Source organism: Sceloporus occidentalis, unplaced genomic scaffold (genome assembly GCF_023333645.1).
Source record: "Sceloporus occidentalis isolate IW3139 unplaced genomic scaffold, rSceOcc1.0.p SCAF_24, whole genome shotgun sequence".
In the NCBI taxonomy this organism is placed as follows: Eukaryota; Metazoa; Chordata; class Lepidosauria; order Squamata; family Phrynosomatidae; genus Sceloporus; species Sceloporus occidentalis.
Genome location: NW_028317004.1, coordinates 14,601,356 through 14,628,933, shown reverse-complemented (window position 1 = coordinate 14,628,933; position 27,578 = coordinate 14,601,356).

Below are 27,578 nucleotides of genomic sequence, written 5' to 3'. Positions count from 1 at the left end.
ACATTCCCCCACCCAAACAACAAGAGCCCACTCCAAAGCAGCAGCAGTTTCACTTACCCCTACCTGGCTCTCCGAGCTGGGGCTCGTTTTGCCCACTGGACCGTGCCGCTGGGGAGGAGTGCCGGTTGCCCTTCCTCCCATAATTGGTGACGGCCGCTGGGGAGGGTCGCCGCCTGCACCCCCTCCCGGATGCTCGTGCTGGGGAGAGCCAGATAATGGGGGTGTAAGCAGTGCAGGGCAGAGGTCAGCGACACTCTGCCCGGTTGCCAGTGCTTCTGCTGGTGCAGGGAACGGTGCTGGGCAGAGAACAGCGTCACTCTGCCCTGTGGCCAGCTCTTCCGCTGGTGGTTCCCTGCTGGCAGGTGGGGCGGGCAGAGGCCAGCAGCACTCTGCCCTGTTGCCGGCGTTTCAGCCAGAGCGAGGATTGCTGGTGCAGGACAGAGGTCAGCGACTCTCTCTCCGGGTGCCAGCACTTCTGGTTGGTCCTCGTTAGCCAGCGGGAACACTGTGGTGGGGGATGAGCAGAGGCCAGCAGCACTCTGCCCCGTGGCCTCTTCTGCCGGTCTGGCATTTTGCGGTGCTGGGCAGAGGATCGCATCGCACTACCCTGGTGGGTCCCTGCTAGCAGGCAGGGACCTTTCACTGTGGGGCGGGCAGAGGCCAGCGGCACTCTGCCCCACTGCCGGCGCTTCAGCCGGAGTAGGAGGGGCGCATGGTGCTGGGCAGAGAACAGCGTCCCTCTGCCCTGTTGTCGGCGCTTCTGCCGCCTCTAGTGGAAACCCATAGACCGCTGCCTCAAATTCCGGCGACTGCATGCGGTCCATAATCGCCCGGAAGACTTCCTCCCAAAAGTGATTGCCCACTTTCACCTCTTCGGGCTCTGGCTGCAATACCAGGGGCAGAGTGGCTGAACCTTCAAGTCCGGAGGCTTGCCAATTACAGTGAGCGGCCTCCGGAGCTCGCTCTGTGACATCTGTCGGCTCACACTGCAGGGCGTAGCGCCCCTCGAACAGCGCCAAGTATTCTGCCTTGAGGCACCATTCTCTGCCTACTAGTCTCTCGAGGTCTTGGCTGAGTTCACTTGTTGCAGTGGGCGGCAGGGCTCTCCGGCGCTTGTCACTAATGTCCCACCATCGGTCCATGTTGCCAATGCCAAAGACATCCCTTTCCTCGAATGCCTCCCACAACAGGCCAGGCCCGCCAACATCCATCCCTTCCAGAGAATGGGGCTTTCTGGATTTTCGCTGCGGGCCTCGGGCTTCCCAGTACATGGCTTGGTACTCCTCTTCGAGCCCAATCTCCTGTCGGACCAGCCTCTCTAGCTCTGCAACCTCACCTGGAGACGCAGGTCCCCCGAACAAGTAGAGCCTTCCATTCACCTGGTCCCTGATTCGTTGTTCTAGGGTGGGCAGATGTGTACCTTGGTGGGCGCTCCACTTTTCTAGGGCCGCTCTCCATCTCACGAGCCGGGCTCGGGTCCGTCTCTCAAACTGCCATACTGGAGTCTCCGATTCGAGGGTCTCGACTCCCCTCCAAGTCACCCTGCATCCCGGTGACTGTTCAATCCACTCCATCTGTGGATCCGTTTGGCTCTTCCTCGCCAGGGTATAACTTTGTTCTGCGGCTAGTTGCTTTGGTCCGCTCTGGTCTGGAAGGAGTAGATCCCACCACTGCCACCAATGTGACGGATCGTCCTGTGCCCCAGACTGGACACATCCGCTTGTCAGCTCCTTCCCTCTCCCAGTAAGCGGACACGCTGTGGCTGTCCGAAGAAAGCAGTCACAGACCAACACTTCCTTCAGTCATGAGACTGGACTTCATGCTTTGAGGTTAAAACAGTACTCTCTTTATTACAAACACACAGAATTTATATACAATCTCCATTCACCCAACCCCCAATCCTATCAGCCACATCCCATCACAAATCCCATCAGCCACATCCCCTCACAAATCCAATCGGTATACAGGGGATGTATCAGGTGAGGGGATTAAGGGATACAATGGGTTTCCCCACCTGTGTTATCCCCCCTGTAGTGCGGGTGCCGTCGGGGCAGACAGGGCTGTGCTGGCTGATTAAGAGCCCCAGCCAGATTATAGGATCGTCTCTTTGAAGGCTGGAGCTGCAGCCACATTCAAACAGGTTACAAATAAATATAATAATAATAACAGTGAAGATCAGACATGGGTCTTCACACAAGGGGTGTCTAATTTAAAAACTTAATGGTTTGATGGGGTAAATTGGAGTGGCCGGGCTCAAAGATAGGGCATAGGCACAGACTGACCGAAATGGGTAAAAAAAGCGCTCCTCCAAAATGTGGCATTTTAACCCCAAACACCAGACGAACCCATACATGTGGGGTATGACTGCACTCGGGAGATGTTGCTTTGGCCGGCTTCAACGATACCCGAAATGGCACATGGGGGGAAGAATTACCAGATTTGGAAAAAATGGTTTTGAAATAGCAAAACGCTACTTGTACTTAATGCTCCATAACGTGCAGAAAAAAGCATAAAAGCATAAAAACATTGAGTATTTCTAAACTCAGGACAAATAGTAGAATATATTTAGTAAGTTTTTTCATTAGCTTTTTTGGATGAGTAAAAGATTTTTGGGGTAAAAGTCAGAAAATTTTTTTTTTTTTATAAATTTTTCATCATATTTTATTAATTTTTTTATGGGAAATTAGATAATATGATCAAAACAATGGTATCTGAATAAAGCCCTTCTTGTCCTGAAAAAAACATATAATTTGTGTGGGTTCACGAAATGAGTGAGGAGAAAACTACATCTAAACACGAACACCGCAAAAGTGTTGAAACAGCCTCGGCCCCAATGGCACAAAAGGTAAAACACAGCCTGGTCCTTAAGGGGTTAAATTGGTGCTCCGCACATGTTTGAATACAGGATTGCAGATATTCTTGAGTGAGTATTCCCTCTTGTTTTGTAGTTGTTTTCGTAATGCTCTCTTTAGTAGTTATCTCTTCTATTTCTTCTAATGCTTCTCCAGCTAACAATAGAGAACTCTGATCTAATTAATCAGAGGTCTGATCCAGTGATTTCTCTTTTGGAGAGCTGGTGAGAAGAGTGCGACTAACTTTTTTCCTTCTTATTTTCTTGCTCATTCTTTCTTTTCTTTTTCCCTCTGCTGCTTTCCTTTGGGACTTTTTTTTTTTTTTTTTACTCTTATCTGTCTTTAATTTTGGAGAGTTGTATATATATGTATCTTCAGGGAAGCTAACTCTGCAGTATATATTCATTCAATTGTATATCTGTATCGAGTATATATATTGATATAATGCTTTAATATCTGTGCTTCACTTTTTTTTTAATCTTGGTAAAAGTGACTTAGCTCTTTTTCTCCTTCCAAAAACCGCCTTTAAATCATTCACCCAGCGCCTCTTTTTCCTTTCTCTCCTCGTTTTTAAGCTACACAGAATGTATAGTCCATTTAGCTTCTATAGTTCACTTCCATACAAAACAGCATTGAACATATTGATGTTTGACTATCCCCCCTCCCCACAGGAAAAGTAATCTCATTTAACAATAGCAGTTAACCGTGCAATGACCTCACCACTGGTTTTGGCAAGCCGGTCGACCCGTGTCTATCACTCTGCACGGCAAAGTCAGGATCTCCCTGGTCACCTTACCACGGCGTCTTACAGGTAAGATCCATCAGTTTTTATTTTTTCCCTTCTTCGGGAGGGGGGAGTACGAGTGTGGAAAATACGGGAATTTCACCCGATTATTCTTGATCGTCAAACTGTTCGTGCGGGTCTCGGTATTTTACAGGGCATCTCTAATATCTGTGGACGCCGTCTGCATACCGCTATCATTACCGCTGCTGCTGCCTACGTTTGCCCGCAAAATCTCGACGCTCCACCCACCTAGCATCTCACGTCATCACTTCTCCCCTCTGAAAAGGTGTTTTTTTTCAAAATGTCACCATGATTTATTATTTTTTTTATAGTAATTAAGACGATATGATCAAAATAATGGTATCTCAAGAAAGCCCATCTTGTCTTGAAAAAAACAATATATAACGTGTGTGGGTACACTAAATGGGTGAGGAGAAAATTACAGCTGAACACAAGCACCGCAAAAGTGTTAAAACAGCCTCGGTCCCAAAGGGTACAAAAAGAAAAAATTATCCCGGTCCTTAAGGGCTTAAACCTAGTGCCCCTACCATATCGCTCTTTTTCTCCTTTGCTTTTATCAGTTGTTAAGAGAAGCTTTGTGTCCGAAGACAGAGAGGCAATAAGGCCCATAAAAGACACACAAAGTGAGGTGACACTCAAAACACTGACATGGCTGTTGGTGAGAATTTAGTGTCCTGGTTGTATAATGACTGCATCTACCATGACAATTAGCATAACAGAACTCCAACATTAGAATGCTGCCACAGGGGTTGTGTATAAGGGAGAAGGTGGTTGGTGTTGATCACAGCACCTTGGAAAAGCTCTTGTAGTGAAACTCCTAGTACGCATGCACATTTTTTTAATGTCTCTACTAGACTTGCGCATTCGTCTTCGGGCGAACATGAAAACACGAGCACGAAGAGGCCGTTTTTTTGTTCGTTCCGAAGACACGCCGAAGAGAATACAGTGCCGGCAAAACGTAGGAGAAGACGAAGACTCACAACCACGAAGAATCGAAGATTCTTCGTGATCGTCTTCGTTTTTGCCGCGCAGCCGCCAAAATTTCAAACAGGAGTGAGCTGATCCTCGTCTGTCCAATCAGCTCACTCTTGTAACGTCACGCTAAGGGTCTCGTCCAATGCCTGTGCTGCTGTTTTTTGAATTCTGAAGGCGCCTTTATAACACCAGAGCTTGCCTGAGAGATCCATTCATTTTTCGCTGTGACTGCTTTGGCAACACTGCTGTGCTACATCCGAGCGTTACAGAGAGAGATTGTTCTGTTCTGTGTGAGACTGGTAAGCCTTAGCCTGCCATTTCTCACAGTGTACTTCATCCTCACTTCAGTTCTACTTAATTAATATATTTAATAATAATAATTTGATTAATTTAATATTTTTTTTATTTAATTTGTCATCAACTGTAGTGTATAGTGCTGTTGGCACTGGGGTGCCCTTGCCCTGGGCTGGCACTAGTGCCTACTGCCTGTCCTGCTTAAATAAATTAAATAATAGAATTTATAAATAATAATTTAATAGAATATATAATAATTTAATAGTACATTATAATATTATATATATATTTGTCAGTCACATATATATATATATACTATAGTATACTAGTGTAGAGTGTACTGTAGACATTCAAGACATCTACTAGTGTCTAATCTAAAATCAGTAATATTAATAATTAATAATTGAATACATTATAAAATTATATATATATATTTGTCAGTTATATATACTATAGTTAGTAATAGTATACTAGTGTAGAGTGTACTGTAGACATTCAAGACATCTACTAGTGTTTAATCTAAAATCCTTAATTAATATCAATAATTCTATAATTCTTATCTTAATAGTTAATTAAATTAGCTATAAATAAAAGTAATACTATTAATTAATTAATTACTACTAGCGTATAGTTCAGCTAATCTTATTAGTACTGGTGCTGCAGCTCTATAGTTTGTGCTTTGTTTTAGCAACAGCAAGAGACCAAGTCAATTTTTCTTAATTAATAATCTTTCATTTTATTTCATTTGTTTTGCTCACCTCAGTCCATCAGTGAAGTGAACTTGTTGGGCTAGTGAGTCCAGCCGCATAAGTGCTGTGATCTTTTTTGATCAGCAAGCAGTGACGTTAACTGTTTTGCAAAGATTTTCTCATTTATTTTACATTTTATTTCAATTTTATTAAAAGTACCCTTAGTGTTTTGCTCACCTCAGTCCATCAGTGAAGTGAACTTGTTGGGCTAGTGAGTGCAGCCGCAAAAGTGCTGTGTGTTTCAGCAAGCAGTGAAGCTAACTGTTTTGCTGTGACATTTTATTTTATTTCTAATTTCTTTTCAAGAAAGATTGACTGTGTGACGACAACTACTGTACTAAGCAAAGCTTCAAGGTACTAGCTGTAGTACTAAAATAATTCTAATCTTTAATCTATAATATATTATATAATATAATATAAATTCTAATTCACAATCTATAATATATATAAGTAATTCTTTCTAATTCATAAACTATAGTCTATCTATAATCCCTAATATAAATAATTCTAATCTATTAATAATATAATATTATATATAACTTAACCTCACTTTAGCTTAGTGGGCTTGAGAGCGTCTGCCTAGAGTTAGACTAGAATACTAATATAGCTTTAGGTTTAGCATAGTAGTAGGATAGGCTCTTAGGCCCGTGTAAATTCAAAGTCTTTAATTTTTTTATCCCCCCCCTTTTTTTTTTTTTTTTTTTACGTTTTTTTAAAGTTTTTTTAAACACTACACTACACACACAACACAAAATTTGAAATGGATCCTCCTTTTGGACTAAGGAGGGACAAGCTCCATCTACCACCATCACCACCAGCACCACCACCACCAGTTCTAAGATGCAGCCTTTGCGTCAGTCTAGTCGGCCAAGTAGGCCAAGCTCTCGCTTATCATTTGGGGAAGCATTGCTTGAAGGATCATCAAGTAAAGGAAAGGCACCAAAAGCAAGCCCACAAGCTCTATGGTTTTTTACGGAAAGCCTAAAGCACCAGAAGCACGTTCAAAGTTAAAGGGTAGCACAACTAGTACTTCTACTAGCCCAGTGAGTAAAAAGAAGTGCCTTTTGCCCCAAGCAGCATCTTCCCCATCCATGAGCAGCATGCAAGGTACCAAGCAGAGCCAAATTAGCAGCAAGACTCAGAGGGGTCCCAAACCAAAGCGATCACATTCCTTTGTAGGGAAAACCACCACCACCACCACCCCCACCTCTACCGCCTCTACCACCACTAGTGCTGCGCCTACTAGTGCTGCGCCTACAAATCACCAGGTCCAGATGGCATTCACCCCCGTGTTCTAAGGGAGTTAAGTAATGTAATAGACATACCCCTATTTCTAATATTCAAGGACTCTATAGTGACAGGGTCTGTTCCCCAGGACTGGCGCATAGCAAATGTTGTGCCAATATTCAAAAAGGAGACAAAAAGTGACCCGGGGAATTATAGGCCTGTTAGTTTAACTTCTGTTGTGTGTAAACTGTTTGAGGGTTTCCTAAGAGATGCTATTTTGGAGTATCTCAATGAAAATAAGTGTATGACTCCATATCAGCATGGGTTTACAAGGGATCGGTCCTGTCAAACTAACCTGATCAGCTTTTATGAGGAGGTGAGCTCAAGACTGGATCGGGGTGAATCGCTGGATGTCGTATATCTTGATTTTTCCAAAGCATTTGATACGGTGCCACATAAAAGGCTGGTACATAAAATGAGAATGCTTGGGCTGGGGGAGAATGTGTGTATGTGGGTAAGTAACTGGCTCAGTGATAGGAAACAGAGGGTAGTTATTAATGGTACATACTCTGAGTGGGTTACTGTTGCTAGTGGGGTACCACAGGGGTCAGTTTTGGGTCCTATTCTTTTTAATATATTTATTAATGACCTTGTAGAGGGATTGTATAGTAAAGTATCAATCTTTGCAGACGATACTAAGCTCTGTAACGTGGTTAACACAATAGAGGACAGTGCACGATTACAAATGGATCTGCATAGGTTGGAGGCTTGGGCTGGGATGTGGCAGATGAGGTTCAACACAGATAAATGTAAGGTTATGCACATGGGGAAGAAAAATCCAGGCTGGGAATATGTATTAAATGGGAAAACACTGGGGACGACTGACATGGAAAAGGACTTAGGAGTTTTAGTTAACAGTAAATTTACCTGTAGCGACCAGTGTCAGGCAGCTGCTGCTAAGGCAAATAAAATCATGGGGTGCATCAAAAGGGGCATAGATGCCCACGACAAGGAAATAATTTTACCACTGTACAAGTCACTAGTCAGACCACACATGGAATACTGTGTACAGTACTGGGCACCAGTGTACAAGAAAGATATAGTGGAGCTGGAGAGGGTTCAAAGACGGGCAACCAGAGTAATAAGGGGAATGGGAGGACTACAGTACCCAGAAAGATTATCAGAATTAGGGTTATTTAGTTTGGAACAAAGACGGCTTAGGGGGGATTTAATAACTATGTATAAATATATAAGGGGACAGTACAGAGATCACTCCCAGGACCTATTTATACCCAGGACTGTATCTATAACAAGGGGACATCCTCTACGGTTGGAGGAAAGAAGGTTTCTACACCAGCACAGACGGGGGTTCTTTACAGTAAGAGCGGTGAGATTATGGAACTCTCTGCCAGAGGAAGTGGTAATGGTAAACTCAATAAAAGAGTTCAAAAGGAGCCTGGACGTGTTTCTTGAAAGCAATAATATTACAAGTTATGGATATTAGATTAATAGGGACAGAACGTTGATCCAGGGATTTATTCTGATTGCCATATTTGGAGTCGGGAAGGAATTTTCCCCCTGGTATGGGGCAATTGGCATCTGCTTCATAAGGGTTTTTTTGCCTTCCTCTGGATCAACACAGTAGGGACACAATATGTATATAGGTTGAACTTCATGGACTTTGGTCTTTTTTCAACCTTATGAACTATGTTACTATGTTACTGTTCCCACCGGTACCGCCACGCCACGCCAGCAAGCCACCAAGTCCATACAAAATTTTTGTAAAGACAGTTAGAGAGAGGGCTACACATAGTGGAACTCCACCTAGCGAGGTAGCAGAGGAGCCTGAGACTGAGAGGCCAAGTGCAGAGTCTGTTCTTCCTGCTCGCACTACTACTAGTCACGAGTCTCACGACGATATCAGTCTTAGCTCCAGCCTAGCAGGAATTCCATTCGATCTGGCTAATGAAGAACTAGACTATGAGCCAGAGGAAGTAGAGGAGATGAGTGGTCAGGAATCAGATTCCTCAGGGAGCAGTGTCCAAATGACTAGTGCACAATTTTCCCCTGAGCCTCCACCTTCTCCGCTACGATCATCACCATCACCACCACCAGCAGCAGCAAAACCTAGCAAATCTAAAGCGAAAGCAATTAGCAGTCCCACTATGGCCAGTACTGTTACCACCAGTCCCACCACCACTAGTTCTGCCTCTGTTCATCCACCCAGAGCAGTAGGAGCAGCACCCAAGGCACACTCCAAGGCTATGCGCGCCCCAATTTGGGAGCACTTTGAAAATGTTGAAGAAGGGCGCTATGGAAAGTGCAAACATTGTGGGAAGCTAATAAGCAGAGGGAAAGTGTCTGGCCATTTTACCAGTGCTAGCATGAAGCATGACCTCAGCACTCAACACAACGCTGTGCTATTGGGGAAAGATGCAGAAGTAAAACTTAGTGCAGGCAGCATAGCTGGTGGCCGTGGAAAAACCCCAACAGCTGCTTCTTCTGAGCCAATAGCAGCAGCAGCAGCAGCTAGTTCTGGCAGCCAGAGACCAAGGCAGGTTGGAGCACTGCATGTCCAGCCCACCCTGGAACAATTTGTGGCATTCCAATCCAAAAGGTCAATGCCCAAACAGCAGGCCAATAAAGTAACGCAACTGATTGGTCAGTTCATTGCTGTTGGAGGGGCATCCTTCTCTATGATCGAAGGGGAGCCTTTCAAACAATTGATGGCGGCTGTGGCTCCACAATATACAGTTCCGTCACGTTCCACTTTCAGCAGGAACATTGTCCCCTCATTGTATCGGTCCTGTGTTGCAGCAGTGAAAGAGGAGCTTTCCAAGGCTGCTGGTCAGTGTGTTCATTTCACTACAGATTTGTGGAGTGCACCAGAAAACTGGTGGCAGCCCGGTGTGTCTAAGGAAGCTGCTGCAGCAGGCTACCGATCTTTCCTTCTCCATGCAGAAGTGATGGATGAAAAGCACACTTCCCAAAATATTCTGCATGCAATGAGGAAAATGTTTAGCCTTTGGGTGGGAGCAGAGGCGGGCACCAATGTTGAAGTTGGTTTTGTGGTAACTGACGGAGGTGCCAATATGGTGAAAGCACTGCGAGATGGTCATATTGTTGGTGTGCGCTGTGCAGCCCACATCATCCATCTTGTAGTGAAGGCAGCAATGTCAGAAGGAACTAATGTGGCAGCAGTAGTTCTGCCCTGCTGCAGAAAGATCGCTGGGCACTTTCACCATAGTGTTAAGGCTAGCCAACTTTTGAGGGAAGAGCAAGAGAGGTCAGGACTTCCCGTACACTGCCTACGTCAGGATGTCAGTACACGGTGGAACTCCACGTTAGACATGCTGGAGAGGATTTTGGAGCAGCAGAGGGCAATCCATAATCTTGCCTCAGAGCACAATATTGGGATTACATCTCCATTGAATAGGGATGATTGGACAGTGATCGCCCAGCTAGTGGCAGTCCTTAAACCATTCAGGGATGCCACAGAAAATTTAAACTCAAACACTGCCAGTCTGGCCCAGGTAATCCCAGTGTTCTCCCATCTAGGCAGCAAGATTGAAAACCGTGAGGCTGTTCAAGGTGGCACTCTACATCCTGATGTAGCAGCCATAGTCAGGAAGCTGAAGGATCTGCTAAAAGTACACCTTCGCGAATGCATGGAAGAGAGTCCCAAAATGATGCTAGCGTGCCTTTGCGATCCAAGAATTAAGGAAAAGCTAGCTTTGAAATGTAATGTTCTCAGTAGCCACCGGGAGCAATTGGTCAACAAGGTGCGTGACTGGCAGTGTAAAATGGGAATGCTGTCCGAGGAGGGAGAGGTGCAGGAGGAGGAAGAGATGATGTGGTCTGCTACTCCTAGCAGCAACATCAGCAGCAGTGCCACAAGCAGCACAACACAGCTGAGTGGAGCAGCTGCGTTTTGGGAAGAGGCACTTGGGAGTATAGTTGGACCATCTGACAGAGCTAGCAGCAGAAAGGAGAGTAGTGCTGCTGAAATGGTCAAACTTTACCTCTGAGAAGTTCCTTTTGCGCCTAATGTTGATCCTCTTAGCTACTGGGATGAAAAGAAGTGTGTGGCCTGCACTCTCATGGGTTGCACAGTTCAAAGTGAGCGCGTGTTTTCTATGACTGGAAACATACTGAGTCCACAGCGCTCACGCATGGCACCTCATCTGCTGGAGCAGATTGCCTTTCTTAAATTCAATCTGCCCAAGTTGGGTTACCCTGCTCTTAGCTTGGAAAGTTAATTTTTTTTCTCTCTAATGTTTAAGGTAGTTTCTCCCCCTGGTTGCACGTGTTTGTGGTGTGGCAACATCTGCTACCTCCGCCGGTGTAGCCAATTTACGCTAGGGCCTAGTGTCTGAGTTCTGTAAGTCTGCTCCCAAACGCCAAGGACTGACAGTCTTTGGATGCTTTGCCCTGGGGTGAAACAGGTGAGCGGGTCGTCAATTGCCCACTCATTCCCCTTTCCCAATTCTTCTGCTGGTGGTGATGCCAGCGTCTCTTCTCTGCCAGTTCGCTTCCTGGCTAGTGTCATGCCTCAAATGTCCAAAATGTTCAAGGTAGTTTCTCCCCCTGGTTGCACGTGTTTGCGGTGTGGCAATGCCTGCTACCTCCCCTAGTGTAGCCAATTTACTCTAGGGCCTAGTGTCTGAGTTCTGTAAGTCCGCTCCCAAACGCCAAGGGCTGACAGTGTTTAGATGCTTTGCTCTGGGGTGAAACAGGTGAGCGGGTCGCCAATTGCCCACTCATTCGCCTTTCCCAATTCTGCTGCTGCTGGTGGTGGTGCCAGCGTCTCTTCAATGCCAGTTCGCTTCCTGGCTAGTGTCATGCCTCAAATGTACCTAATTGTAAGGGCAGTTTCTCCCCCCTGGCTGCCTCTGTCTGCGGTGTGGCAACGCTTGCTACCTCCGCCGGAGTGGCCAGCTTACGCTAGGGCCTAGTGTCTGAGCTCTGGAAGTCCGCTCCCAAACGCCAAGGACTGACAGTGTTTGGATGCTTTGCTCTGGGGTGGAACAGGTGAGCGGTTCGCCAATTGCCCACTCATTCGCCTTTTCCATTTTTCAATGCTGCTGGTGGTGGTGCCAGCGTCTCTTCAATGCCAGTTCGCTTCCTGGCTAGAGTCATGCCCAAAATGTCCCTAATGGTAAGGGTAGTTTCTCCCCCCTGGCTGCCTCTGTCTGCCGTGTGGCAACGCCTGCTACCTTCCGCCGGAGGGGCCAGCTTACGCTAGGGCCTAGTGTCTGAGCTCTGGAAGTCCGCTGCCAAACGTCTAGGACTGACAGTTGTTTGGATGCTTTGCTCTGTGGTGAAACAGGTGAGTGGGTCGCCAATTGCCCACTCATTCGCCTTTTCCATTTCCATTTCATTATTTTCCTTCTGATACACAACCAACCAAACATAACACACACAAAAACACAAATAACACAGTGACATAACACATAACACACATAACACATATAACACAGTGACATAACACATAACACACATAACACACATAACACACACACGTACAATGCACAAATCACAAGGACCTTTCCTCTTGTTATTTGTCCTGGCCTTCACTTCTACACTCACTAGCATTAACGCTATAACTCACACTTCATCCTATAACATTTTTTCATCCACATACCTGCCAACAGACCCAACTTTTTCAGGGACAGTCCTGCTTTTTTTCCAGTCATGTCCCATCTAATTTAGCTAAACTAGGTATGCAAATACACGTAGGTAGTTATAGCTCGGTAGGTAGCACTAGTATAAACATTAAATAAATATAATAAAGTACTAAATAATAAATCTAACTTTAAAATACATTTAAATAAACCCCTAATTTTTTTTTAAAAAAACCATTAAAATTAAAATTAAATTATTATTTAGACATAATACATCTTTAACCAAACCAGTGCACTGCTACTAATCTTAAACATAACCGTACATTAACCCTAAGCTATTTTTTAGTTCATTTTTCCATCCGCATACCTGCCAACACACCCAAGATTTTGGTGGACAGTCCTGCTTTTTTCCAGTCCTGTCCAGTAAAAGTTGGGTTGTTGCAAAGTATGCCATTGTAAATAGGTAGCAAATGTTAGGCATGTATTACAAGTGGTCCAAAATCAATTTAAAAATGTAAAATAATCCCTATTCTTTTATTAACCCCTTCGTGACAAAGGCTGATTTTACTTTTTGTACCCTTCGTGACAATGGCCGTTTTAACATTTCTGCGCTGCTCGTGTTTAGTTGTAATTTTCTTCTTTCCCGTTTACTGAACCCACACACATTAGATATTGTTTTTTTCAGGACAAGAAGGGCTTTCTTTAGATGACATTGTTTTGATTGTATCATATTATTTACTACTAAAAAAAGTATAAAATATGGTGAAAAATTTAGAAAAAAATGACTGTTTCTAACTTTTAGTTGAAAAATCTTTTACTCATCTATAAAAGGTAATGAAAAAACCTGCTAAATGGATTCTACTATTTGTCCTGAGTTTAGAAATACCCAATGTTTTTATGTTTTTTTGCTTTTTTCTACCCATTATGGGGCAATAAGTACAGGTAGCGTTTTGCTATTTCAAATCCATTTTTTCCAAATCTGGTAATTCTTCCCCTCATGTGCCATTTCGGGTATCTTTGAACCCGGCCAATGCAATTTACCCCATCAAATCATATATTTTTGAAAACTAGACAGCCCAGGGTATTCCAAATGCTAGTATTTTAACTCTTTCCATGCACCATATCTACCACCAGTCTTTGTCAAACTTTGTGGTAGTCATTTTTTTGCATTTGGTTTTCCACACACATTTTACTTCAGGTATGAATTAAAAAGTTCTCGTATATGTCACTATCACAAAACACCCCAATATGTGTTCAGCAACATCTCCTGAGTACAGCGATACCTCACATGAATGATTTTGCCTGGCCGTTTGGGGGCAAAAGGGCCACATTTGGGGCATGCGCATTTTTCAATGTTGAACTTTGGCATTTGGGGATCCACTGCCCATGCCCTATTTGGTACATCTTTGAGCCGGGCCATTTCAGTGTGCCCAACAAAACCATATATTTTTCAAAACTAGACACCACAGGGTATTTTAAATGCTGGTATTTTAACTCTTTGCATGCACACATTTTACCACCAGCATGTTTTCAAAGTTTGCAGTAGTATTTTTGTGTGTGTATTTTTCCCACACACACCTACTTTATGTATGAATTTACAGCTCCTGGTATATGCCGCTGTCACACGACACCCCATAATGTGTTCAGCAACATCTCCTGAGTGCATTGATATCCCACATGCATGGGTGTGTCATTTTTGTGGGAACTAAAAGGCCACATTTGGTACGTGTGCATTTTTCTAATTGGAAATTAGGTGTGTGGCCATCCTTCCCCCGGTGTTAATTGGGACGTTGTTGAACCTGGCCAATTCAATTTACCCCATCAAATCATACCTTTTTTAAAAGTAGACACCCCACGGGCATTTAATATGCCAGTATTTTAACTCTTTCCATGCGAGAATTGTTTTAAGCTAATATGCTAATTTTAGGACTTGCTCACAAAAATATATTTTTTATATATATATATTTTTTTTCAACTTGGAGGTTCCCCTGATAGTGACATCAGTGGGAAATGATTTTTACATTTTACTAGTTTTTTACTATTTTTTTTCTAATTATTATAAATTTTATTTTATTTTTTAATTTATTTTTACTAATCACACTGTGATTAGAAAGCTGGCTTCCATTGACTTGCATGGTGAGTGCAGTACCTGTATTCAACCTGCAAGTGGAGCCAAAGTTCTCTAGATGGTCTGGACCGTCTAGCGAACTTTTAAAATTTGTTTGTTCCTGTTACAGGGCAGCGGCCATCTTGCTTGATGGCGAAGATCATCGGCAGCTGTGGCTGTGACCGCTCTCCGGAGCGGTCACAGCCCATCGAAAGGTAAGTGTTTGGTGTCGCTGGATGCCTCCTGATCGAGGCATTCCAGCGACACCATTTAAGTTTAGGAGGCGATCGTCGATCGCCTCCTAAACGCTTTTAATACGGGCGTCCGCCGCCATACAAAGTATGGCGGATGTTGACGCCCCGTGGAGGGGCCAGAGATGGCCCCTTCGTTCCGATAGCGGCGTTGCTGAATGCCTCGAGGTCGAGGCATTCAGCAACGTTTTTTGGGTGCAGAAAGCGAAAACAGATCGCTTTCTGCACCCGTTTAAAGACGTGCCGGTCCTGGCACGTCAATTGTCGTAAAGCACATGCTTTTCCGTGTTGTGCCAGGACCGGCAATTGTCGTTAAGGGGTTAAACATCTATGGATGTGTGACTGTGTATGATAAAAAGGAGGCCAAGTTCCTTGGAGCATTTGTCTAGGTCACTTTGTGTACAGTACACCTCGGTAAATGTGTGCAACTCTATTGGTCGTTTCGGCAGGGGGCTCGCCTGCCATCAACGAATGAAGTGCGTTCTGCAATTCACTCGTTGATGCCAGACCAACCCCCTGCCGAAACGACCAATAGAGTTGCACACACGTACCTTCACGGCAGCTGCTGCTGCTCCGATCTGTTGTTAACCCCGTATTAACCCCTGCTAGGCAACCGGGAGGGAAACGAAGATCAAACGAGCACGAAGAATGTCCACAAATATTCGCCCGAAGAGAAGACAGGAACGGGCGAATATTCGCGGAATACAAAGATATTTTTCCCTCCGAAGACGAGCACGAAGACGAACACGAAGAGCCCCTTGGTGCCCAAGTCTAGTCTCTACATCCTTACCGTGTGGGTCTCCAGGAACTACGAAGAGTATACCTCTGTGGAACATTGAACACAGATGTTTCTTTTTCATAAAGTAACCAGATATTGCTTGTTTTATATGTTGATTAAATTTGACTTTTAAGCGGACACTTCTTTTCTCATCCGTCTGTGTTTACGGTAAAATACGAGGGCCTCTGGCAATGGAAGTTCACCTACCAAGGAATACAGGCTGATTGGCAGAAAACAGAACAATTTCACATAGTAGCTGTGGGCTGCTCCTGATTAAAGCAACAGTCCACTTTCTGGCTATACATTCATTCAAGATTTTATTGCAAGCTTACTACATTATGAACTCTTTACTCTGTGTTGTCTCCTATAGGATGGTTGCATAAAAAAATTAAGATTTTTAATGAAATATCGTCATAGGTTTACTGAGGCCCTTTATCAGCAACCCTCAATCCTGCAATCCAATCACACGTTGTGTTCCCTAAGCAATTCAAAGGGCTAATTGGTCATTAGAAAACCCTTTCACAATTATGTTACACATTTAGAAATGTCCTTGTTTTCCATGAAAACAGCCAAGTATAACCCCAAAGTTAAACAGTAGTGTACACACGTTAACGCATACACGCTAACTCACATTTACACATACGCATGCTAACACATTTATACATACACACTCCTAACACGAGTTATGCAAAATAGCAATGTTTCTTCATTTCCCCCATGGTAACAATACCAGCCCCATGTGAATCCTAAATTCCCTCTGTCTGTGATATAGCTTTATTTTCTGTCCTTGCCTAAAATGTTATTCAGCCTCCCACCTTAAGAAAAAGGCATTTGCCTGGTGTGCCAGATCTGGCCCAGGTCTTATCCAGGCCAGTAATAATTCTTTAAGCAGGGCCAGTCTGAATTGGGCTGGCCTTTATTACCAGTGTGGCAACTTGCACCATATGCATGTTGTTCTGAAGACGGGCTCAGGCTTTGCACGAGGTAAATGTGTGCTAGAGTTAAGGTGTTAGAGTAAGTGTGTTTGTGTGTGGGTTTGTTAGTGTTTATGTTAGTTGTGGTAGTTGTGTCTAGGGGGTTACTTGGCTTTATACACCTTGGGCCTGAAGACAACCACCCTCCCCTGATCATAGCTTTGTCTTGTAACTGAAAGTTACACAACCTCAAATCCTTAATCCTGGCAGGAGATGGAAGCTGCCCCAGAGGGCAGTAATGAGGAGTGGCTGGTGTGCTGCCTAGGATGATGTCTAGCCGAAATATACCACTGTCTGTAACGCTTTAAATGGTAACAGAAAATAGAGAATTATTGATAAATATGTACTTGTACCTTTTCACCTTAACTAGAATAAATGTCCTTGAATTCTTACGAAGTACATTAGTTATCAGCCGTTATATATTTTTCCTAAGACCTCACAAACAATTACTCTTGTTTAACTCTTGTTTGATTTTAAGACTGTCTGCATTACTATTTTATTACTTACAAAAGAAATTAATCTGCATGTGTATTTTATTTTGCTACATCTAATAAAACTTTGACAATATCATTTTGAAACATGCTAGCTACCTGGTAGCACAAGTGAAGCTATGAAGGTCATCCCAGAACTGGTTTTTACTTGCTTGAAAATATGTTTAGGATGAAAAGAACATGTAGAAAGTCTATTAGTGGCTCCATGCCAAAAATACTATATTTCTTTTCATAGGAGACGCCTACACAGATGCAAAGTCACATATGGCACACATGTATAAGGAAAACATATATGAAAGGCTGTTAACATTCATTCATGTGTTTGTAAAAGTGTGCAGTGCTTTATTGTACCTTTATGCAAGGGACAGGGCAGGGGGGCGATTCCCCTTGGGTTTCGTTGAGTTCAACATTTGGGGCCACTGCCAGAAACCTTTCCTGGATGAACTTTGCAGTTCCACATATAGCCACTAGACTGTATAGACTAACAAGCACTTTAGGTAACATTTGCACCCTGCCTGTATCCATTCTGTACTCTATTTAAGCAGAACGAAATATACATTAGGCAGGACTGATTATATGCTTTCAAAATTGTTGCTCTCCCCATCAATTGTGCCTATAGCTTGGATTTGCACCATGATCTGAGTCATGACTACCCTTCCCTCTTTTTACAGTAATCAGTAAAGCCAATCCTGAATATATGTTGTTTTGCGACCATTCCATTTCTTCAACTCCTTGTTCATCTGCTTTTCCTGTCTCTTTAGAAGCAACGCTCCATGTTCTTACCTGACAAAAGAAAAATGTTGCTTGGAAAACAAGTTGTCGTCCAAGATACTATATGGATGGTAATATGGTACCAGGCTGTACTACCAGACGTTACCAAAAGAATGTGAGATGCTAACCAAGCCTTGGGAGCATCTAAAATTTTAGCTCTCTTGTGCCGTTACAGAGGCTATGAAGCGGCCGGCTGTTCTTGGTGATCATCTCATACTGTATAAAGGAGCCTAGACGTAGACCTCCTTGCTCTCTTGTGCCTAGAGGGATACCAATTGTACCCCACTGACAAGGCCAACGAAAGCCGAAAGGTACGTCTGAGGTTGTTCTTTCCTTTGTGCAGAGAAAATTGGCCTCACTATTCGCTTCTGGACTGCACTTTAGAATTGGATTAAACTGATGGAGATTTTTCCTCTGTAATGGCACAAGAGAGCTGAAATTTGAGATGCTTCCAAGTGGGGACGCACTGTAGGACAGGCTATGAAACGGCTGTCCTTTCTTAGTAAGCATCTCATCCTTTTTTTGGTATGTACCACCAAACATTACCAGACCTATTGAGCCCTGTCTAAAAGCCAGCTGACAACTGTGTGCTAATGTATGACTGCCAAAAGATGTTTTGTGAGAACCAAAACATTAAAAACATCTACCAGCTGCTGAAATTAATTCGGTCATGTATGACCACTGTCAAGATGAATTGCAATTATGGAAATATACCTAAATATATTTATATACACGCACTCATTGCAGTAAAATAAATCAGGAATCACACAGGAATACACAGAAGAGTTTGATTTTATTTTTCATAAGCAATAACAACTGCAATATAAACATTGCGCAGATTCTTATGTTGTATTTAATATTGCACTGATCCAGAGGAAGGCAAAGAAAACCCCAGTGAAACTTCGGCCAATTATGCTTCATTGGGGAAAAAAAATTCCTTCCTGACCCCAGATATGGCGGTCGGTTTTAACCCTGGATCAGCCGTCTGATGGGTTAACCTGCATATTGCTGCATATGGAAATAGATCTCTGTCCGAACAGCTTAAAGGTTCTCTAATCAGCTATGCCAAGCTTCCATTGTGAGATGGATGGTATATATATAGATACAGTATGAAGAAATGAGGTCCCAGCCTGCAGAGCTTATGAAGGCCTGCCCGATTATATTGGGCCAAGCTTAGTAAAACTCCAGCCAATTGTGCTCCATAATGGGAAAAATTCCTTCGGGACCCCAGATATGACGTTCATGTTTTTCCTTGGATCAGCTGTCTGAGGGATTTTCCTGCACATTGCTGTAAATAAAAACAGATCCCTGTACGCAGGGCTTAAAGATACTTTAAAGGTGCCCTTTAGAACTGTGCAAAGCTCACACTCTAAGAAGCATGGTATTTTACAGAAACAGTATGAAGAAATGAGGTCCCAATTTGCAGAGCTTATAGATGCCTGCTCTATTATATTGTGCCAAGCTTATACTCTAATAAATATAGTATATGAAGAAAAATGGTACCTACCGATAGAGGTTAAAGGTAACAGGTACCTGTCCTATGACTCCAGCCAATACTCCATACAGGGCAAAAGCATTCCTTCCTCATCCTAGATGCAGCATTTGGTTTTCTCCCTAGATCAGCCGTCTTATGGGTTATCCTGGATATTGCTGTAAAGCGAAATAGAGCCCTCTCCACAGAGCTTAACCGTACTCTAAAGGTGCCCCATTAAACCGTACCAACTTACATTCTATGATAGATGGTCTATACGGACCCAGTATGAAAAAGTGAGGTCCCTGTCCAAAGAGCTTATATGTGCCTGCTCCATAATATTTTTCCAAGCTTATACTCTAATAAATATGGTATATATAGATATAATTTGAAGAAAAAAAGTTGCCCACCTGTAGAGTTTACAGATATCTGTCCTATTACACTGTACCATACATTTGTGGTCCATGGGGGGGATTCCTTCCTGACCACAGATATGATAGTTTTTCTCCCTTGATCATTCGCCTGATGAGTTTACCTGCATATTTCTCTATATATGGAAATAAATCCCTGACCACAGAGCTTAAACAACCCCTAAATACGCCTGTGCCATGCTTACATTCAAAGATGGATGGTGTATGGGGATAGAATTAGGAGAAAAAAGATACCTACCAGAAGAGCCTACAGGTAACTGTCCTATTACACTGTGCCGTACTTAGTGAAACTCAAGCCAATTGTGCTCCATACCGGGGGAAAAAATTCCTTCCTGATGCTCGATACAGCATTTGGTTTTCTCCCTAGATCAGTCGTTTTATGGGTTATCCTGGATATTGCTGTAAAGTGAAATAGATCCCTCTCCACAGAGCTTAAAGGTGCTCTAAAGGTGCCCCATTAAACCGTACCAACTTACATTCTATGATGGATGGTGTATATAGACACAGTAAGAAAAAGTGAGGTCCTTATCCTCAGAGATTATAGTTGCCTGCTCTATTACATTGTATCAAGCTTACACTCTAATAAAGATGGTATACACACATATAATATGAAGAAAAAGGTACCTACCGGTAGAGCTTACAGGTATCTGTCCTATTACAGTGTGTCATACTTATTGAAACTCCAGCCAGTTATACTCCATAGCGGGGCAAATTCCTTCCTGACGCCAGATATGATGTGTTTTCTCCCTTGATCAGTTGCCTGATGAGTTTACCTGCATATTGCTGTAGAGCTTAAACATAACCTAAAGGTGCCTGTGCCAAGCTTGCATTCAGTGATGGATGGTGTACCTAGAGTTAGGAGAAAAAAGGTACCTACTGGAAAAGCCTACAGGTAACTGTCCTGTTACACTGTGCCATACTAGGTGAAAATCCAGCCAATTGTGCTCCATACTGGAAAAAAAATCCTGCCTGATCCTTGATACAGAGACTGGTTTTCCCCCTTGATCAGTCGTTTTATTGGTTAACCTGCACATTGCTTTAAATGGAAGTAGATTCTTATCCGCAAATCTTAAATGTACTCTAACTGTGCCCTGTTAAACTGTGCCAAGCTTACATTCAGCACTCAACTGTTTGGAGTGCTGGGATTCTTTTCTGCGTTCATATAGCATTAAACATGGACATATAATTACACATAGAGATAACATTAAATATGCACATATCATTAAACATTGATATAGCATTAACCATGGACATATCATTACACATGGACATAGCATTACATAAAGAGATGAAAGAGATGACAAACTTGGATATAGCATTAAACATGGACATAGCATTAATCATGGATATAGCATTGAACATGGACAGAGCACTACTCATAGAGAAAACATTAAACATGGTCATAGCATTAAACATTGACATAGCATTAAACATGGATATAGGATTACACATGGATATATCATTAAACATGGACATAGCATTAAAAATGGATATAGCATTACACATTGAGATAACAGTACACATGGACATAGCATTAAACATGGGTATTGCATTAAACATGGATATAGCATTAAACATGGACATAGCAGTAAATATGGCTATAGCATTACACATAGAGATAACAGTAAACATGGACATAGCATTAAACATGGACATAGCACTACTCATAGACAACATTAAACATGGATAAAGCATTAAACATTGACATAGCATTAAACATAGATATAGCATTAAAAATGCACATAGCATAAAACACGAACATAGCATTACACATGGATATAGCATTACACATACAGATAACAGTAAACATGGACATAGCATTACACATGGACATAGCATGACACATGGACATAGCATTAAACAAGGACATAGCATTAAACATGGATATAGGATTACACATGGACATAGCATTAAACATGGATATATCATTAAAGATGGACATAGCATTACACATTGATATATCATTAAACATGGATATAGCATTACACATAGAGATAACAGTACACATGGACATAACATTAAACATGGATATTGCATTAAACATGGATATAGCATTAAACATGGATATATTATTAAACATGGACATAGCATTAAAAATGGATATAGCATTACACAGAGAGATAATAGTAAACATGGACATAGCATTACACATGGACATAACATGACACATGGACATAGCATTAAACATGGATATAGCATTAAACATGGATATAGCATTACACATAGAGATAACACTAAACATGGACATATAATTACACATAGATATGGCATTAAACATGGATATAGCGATCAACAAGGATATAGCATTAAACAAGGATATAGGATTACACATGGATATAGCATTAAACATGGATATATCATTAAACATGGACATAGCAGTAAATATGGATATAGCATTACACATAGAGATAACAGTAAACATGGACAAAGCATTACACATGGACATAGCATGACACATGGACATAGCACTACTCATAGAGACAACATTAAACATGGATATAGCATGAAACATGGACATAGCATTAAACATGGGTATTGCATTAAACATGGATATAGCATTAAACATGGATATATCATTAAACATGGACATAGCAGTAAATATGGCTATAGCATTACACATAGAGATAACAGTACACATGGACATAGCATTAAACATGGGTATTGCATTAAACATGGATATAGCATTAAACATGGATATATCATTAAACATGGACAAAGCAGTAAATATGGCTATAGCATTACACATAGAGATAACAGTAAACATGGACATAGCATTAAACATGGACATAGCACTACTCATAGACAACATTAAACATGGATATAGCATTAAACATTGACATAGCATTAAACATAGATATAGCATTAAAAATGCATATAGCATAAAACATGAACATAGCATTACACATGGATATAGCATTACACATACAGATAACAGTAAACATGGACATAGCATTACACATGGACATAGCATGACACATGGACATAGCATTAAACAAGGACATAGCATTAAACATGGCTATAGGATTACACATGGACATAGCATTAAACATGGATATATCATTAAAGATGGACATAGCATTACACATGGATATATCATTAAACATGGATATAGCATTACACATAGAGATAACAGTACACATGGACATAGCATTAAACATGGATATTGCATTAAACATGGATATATCATTAAAAATGGATATAGCATTACACATAGAGATAACAGTAAACATGGACATAGCATTACACATGGACATAACATGACACATGGACATAGCATTAAACATGGATATAGCATTAAACATGGATATAGCATTACACATAGAGATAACACTAAACATGGACATATAATTACACAAAGATATGGCATTAAACATGGATATAGCGATCAACAAGGATATAGCATTAAACAAGGATATAGGATTACACATGGATATAGCATTAAACATGGATATATCATTAAACATGGACATAGCAGTAAATATGGATATAGCATTACACATAGAGATAACAGTAAACATGGACATAGCATTACACATGGACATAGCATTACACATGGACATAACATGACACATGGACATAGCATTAAACATGGATATAGCATTAAACATGGACATAGCACTACACATGGACATAGAATTAAACATGCACATAGCATTACACATGGACATATAATTAAGCATGGATATAACATTACACATGGACATATCATTAAACATGGACATAGCATTAAACATGGACATATCATAAAATGTGGATATAGCATTAAACATGGATATAGCATTACACATAGAGATAGCATTAAACATGGACATAGAATTACACAAGGATATAGCATTACACATGGATATAGCATTAGACATGGACATAGCATTACACATGGACATATGATTACACATGGAGATAGCATTAAACATGGACATAGCATTAAACATGAGCATAAGATCACACATAGAGATAACATTAAACATGGAGATAGCATTACACATAGAGATAACAGTAAACATGGACATATCATTAGACATGGACATAGCATGATTCATGGATATAGCATTAAACATGGACATAGCACTACTCATAGAGACAACATTAAACATGGATACAGCATGAAACATTGACATAGCATTAAACATAGATATATCATTAAAAATGCACATAACATAAAACATTAACATAGCATTACAAATGGACATAGCATTAAACATGGATATAGCATTAAACATAGACCAAGCACTACACATGGATATAGCATTAAACATGGACATAACATTACACAAGGATATAGCATTACAGATGGACATAGCATTAAACATGGATATAGCATTAAATGTGAATATTGCATTAAACGTGGAGATAACATTAAACATGGACATATCATTACACAAAGAGATAACATTAAACATGGACATATCATTACACATAGATATGGCATTCAACATGGATATAGCATTAAACAAGGAAATAGCATTAAACATGGATATAGGATTACTCATGGACATAGCATTAAACATGGATATAGCATTAAACATGGATATATCATTAAACATGGACACAGCAGTAAATATGGATATAGCATTAAACATGGACATAGCATTAAAAAAGGATATAGCATTACACATAGAGATAACAGTAAACATGGACATAGCAATACACATGGACATAGCATGACACATGGACATTGCATTAAACATGGATATAGCATTAAACATGGACATAGCACTACTCATAGACAACATTAAACATGGATATAGCATTAAACATTGACATAGCATTAAACATAGATATAGCATTAAAAATGCACATAGCAAAAACATGAACATAGCATTACACATGGATATAGCATTAAACATGCACATAGCATTACACATGGACATATCATTAAGCATGGATATAGCATTACACATGAACATATCATTAAACATGCACATAGCATTACACATAGAGATAGCATTACACATAGAGATAGCATTAAACATGGACATACCATTAATCATGTTCATAGCATAGAATAAAAGATGGACATAGTATTAAACATGGATATAGCATTAAATGTGAATATTGCATTAAATGTGGACATAGCATGAAACATGGACATAGCATTACACATAGATATGGTATTAAACATGGACATAGCGTTCCACATGGATATAGCATTATACATGGACATAGTATTACAGATGGATATAGCATTACACATAGAAACAGCATTAAACAAGTACATTGCATTACTAATGGAGATATTATTAAACATGGAGATAGCATAAGTTATGGACATAGCATTAAGGTTGACAAAGGCCCTGTTTGGTCGAAACATTGCCTTTCTTGTTTTCCTTTCCCTGAATAAAGTAAGCTAAGGATTTGAAGCTGCTTGAAGTGCTGTGATTCTTTTCTGTGTTCGTAAGCTTACATTCTATAACAGATGGTAAATATATATATATATAGAAATAGAATGAAAAATTGAGTTTTCTATCCACAGGGCTTATAGATACCTTCTCTATTATATTGTACCAAGTTTAGAGTCTAATAAAGACGGTATATACAGAGATAATATGAAGAGCCGGTAGAGCTTACAGATATCTGTCCTATTACACTGTACCATACTTGGTGAAAATCCAGCCAATTATCCTTCATAGGGGGGATTCCTTCATGACCCCGGATATGGTGATTGATTTTCTCCTTGGATCAGTCAGGGTTTACCTGCATTATGCTGTATATGGAAAAAGGTCCCTATATGCAGAGCTTAAACATACCTAGAGGTTTTCTATTGAACTGTACCAATCCTACATTCTAAAATAGATTTTTTGTAGATATATAATATAAAGAACCAAGCACCCTTACTGCAGATTTTATAAGTACCTGTCCTATTAATCTCTGCCAAGATTACATTCTAAGATGCTATATACAGATACATTATGTAAAAATAAGGTACCTACCAGGAGAGCTTCCCGGTATCTGTCCTATTACACTGTGCAATACTTAGTGAAGTCCAGTCAATCATGCTTCATACAGGGGAAAAAATCCTTCCTGATCCAAGATACAGTGATAGTTTTTTTTCCGTAGATCAGCCGTTTTATTGGTTATCCTGGATATTGCTGTAAAGTGAAATAGATCCCTATCTACAGAGCTTAAAACTACTCTAAATGTGCCCCATTAAACTGTATCAACTTACATTCTATGATGGATACGGACCCAGTATGAAAAAGTGAGGTCCCTGTCCAAAGAGCTTATAGGTGCCTGCTCTATAATATTTTTCCAAGCTTATACTCTAATAAATATGGTATATACAGATATAATTTGAAGAAAAAAGTTGCCTACCTGTAGAGTTTACAGATATCTGCCCTATTACACTGTACCATACTTAGTGAAACTCCAGCCAATTGTGGTCCTTAGGGGGGGGGGATTCCTTCCTGGTTCTTCTCCCTTGATCATTCGCCTGATGAGTTTACCTGCATATTTCTGTATATGGAAATAGATCCCTGACCGCAGGGCTTAAACAAACTCAAAATGCGCCTATGCCATGCTTACATTCAAAGATGGATGGTGTATGGGGATAGAATTAGGAGAAAAAAGGTACCTACCACAAGAGCCTACAGGTATCTGTCCTATTACACTGTGCCGTACTTAGTGAAACGCCAGACAATTGTGCTCCATACAGGGGAAAAAAATTCCTTCCTGATCCTAGATACAGCATTTGGTCTTCTCCCTAGATCAGCTATTTTATGGGTTAACCTGGATATTGCTATAAAGTAAAATAGATCCCTCTCCACAGAGCTTAAAGCTACTCTAAATGTGCCCTATTAAACCGTACCAACTTACATTCTATGATGGATGGTCTATAAGGACCCAGAATAAAAAAGTGAGGTCCCTATGCTCAGAGCTTATAGTTGCCTGCTCTATTACATTGTATCAAGCTTACACTCTAATAAAGATGGTATACACAGATAGAATACGAACGAAAAAGGTATCTACCGGTAGAGCTTACAGGTATCTGTCCTATTACTTATTGAAAATCCAACCAGTTATACTCCATAGCGGGGAAAATTCCTTCCTGACCCCAGATCTGATGGTTTTCCTCCCTTGATCAGTCGCCTGATGAGTTTACCTGCATATTGCTGTATATAGAAATATATCCTTGTCCGTAGAACTTAAACATAACCTAAAGGTGCCTGTGCCAAGCTTACATTCCATGATGGATGGTTTATAAGGATAGAGTTAGGAAAAAAAGGTACCTACTAGAAGAGCCTACAGGTAACTGTCCTGTTACACTGTGCCATACTAGGGGAAACTCCAGCCAATTGTGCTCCATACAGGTAAAAAAATCCTCCATGATCCTAGATACAGCGATTGGCTTTCTCCCTAAATCAGCCGTTTAATGGGATAACCTATATATTGCTTTAAATGGAAGTAGATTCCTACCTGCAGATCTAAAATGTACTCTAACTGTGCCCTGTTAAACTGTGCCAAGCTTACATTCTATAAAAAAGAAAAAATGATTCAGCACTCAACTGTTTGGAGTGCTGGGATTCTTTTCTGCGTTCGTATAGCATTAAACATGGACATATAATTACACATAGAGATAACATTAAATATGCACATATCATTAAACATTGATATAGCATTAACCATGGACATAGCATTACACATAGAGATGACATTAAACATGGACATAGCATTAAACTTGGATATAGCATTAAACATGGATATATCATTAAACATGGATATAGCATTTAACATGGACATAGCAGTACACATGGAAATAGTATTAAACATGGATATAGCAT